The sequence below is a fragment of the Rhinopithecus roxellana genome, chromosome 9, assembly GCF_007565055.1.
Source record: "Rhinopithecus roxellana isolate Shanxi Qingling chromosome 9, ASM756505v1, whole genome shotgun sequence".
NCBI classification, from domain to species: domain Eukaryota; kingdom Metazoa; phylum Chordata; class Mammalia; order Primates; family Cercopithecidae; genus Rhinopithecus; species Rhinopithecus roxellana.
This window is the reverse complement of record NC_044557.1, coordinates 75166848-75167964: the sequence shown is the minus strand read 5'-3', so window position 1 is coordinate 75167964 and position 1117 is coordinate 75166848. Positions and strand designations below refer to the sequence as shown.

General features: G+C 41.2%; 1 pseudogene; it reads right to left on the bottom strand.

The window, feature by feature from the left end:
- Positions 1 to 612: 612 nt before the first annotated feature.
- Positions 613 to 882, bottom strand: LOC104668272 (annotated as a pseudogene).
- Between the last annotated feature and the right edge of the window lie 235 nt (positions 883 to 1117).

The window sequence follows — 1117 nt, the reverse complement described above, 5'->3', positions numbered from 1 at the left end:
TGCACTACCATGTCCAGCTAATTTTTATATTTTTCGTAGAGATAGGGTTTCACGACGTTGGCCAGACTGGTCTCAAACTCCTGACCTCAAGTGATCCGCCCACCTTTGCCTCCCACATATAACAGTTCTTTTACATACAATTAAGGAATGGACCCAGCGTGCTGGCTCATGCCTGTAATCCCATCACTTTGGGAGGACCACACAGGAGGAATATTTGAGCTCAGGAGTTTGAGAACATCCTGGTCAACATAGAGAGATCTCATCTCTACAAAAAATTTTTTAATAATAGCTGGGCATGGCGGCACCTGCCTATAGCCCCAGCTAATGTGGTGGCTGAGTTGGAAGGATTGCTTGAGTATGGGAGGTCAAGGCTGAAGTAAACCATGATCACATCACTGCACTCCAGCTTCGGCGACAGAGTAAGATCCTGTCCAGAAAAAGGAAAAGGGAAAAAAAAAAGGTGTATCATAGTAGTCAGGATGTGATGGAACCAAACTGCAGTTTACTAATTGAGAATGTAATCTTGGTCTGTTAAGGACATTGTTCTGGAGTGAAGATGAGATGCACCTTCCCTGACTGCTTTCCTTTTTCGCAGATCCCTCCTGTCTACTGCTAGAACACATCAGTTGTATCTTCATACCCCATTTCTAAATGTGCAGATGTGTCTGTTTCATTGATTGGCTGCCTGTAAAACTGGAATCTGATTTGCCTCGTTGACAAGCCCTGTCGTTCACAGTAGGCTTTTATTAGTTTACTAAGTGGTGTATACCTCTTCATCTTCATCTTAAACTGCACTACACAACCATCATGCCCTGCCACCCTCAAATTAATACCATCATTGTTCTTGGTCTTGAATCTTTCCTTGAGTTTTTCATCAGCCATAGTCCCAGAGTCTTTTTGGCTGCCATTTCACAAAAGAGGTAACAAGTCTGCATAAACAAGCATTCAAGAAGCACCAGAAGCCTAGAATTGTATACGTTTATTGCTTTTGCTTCTTTTTGCCTATGTTGGTAATCATTAAATTAATGGTGATTATGCTTTATGTGTCATAAAAGTAATCAAGAATTCATATTTCCTCAATATAGATAGTGCTTATATTGGTCATAATCTCCTTCTA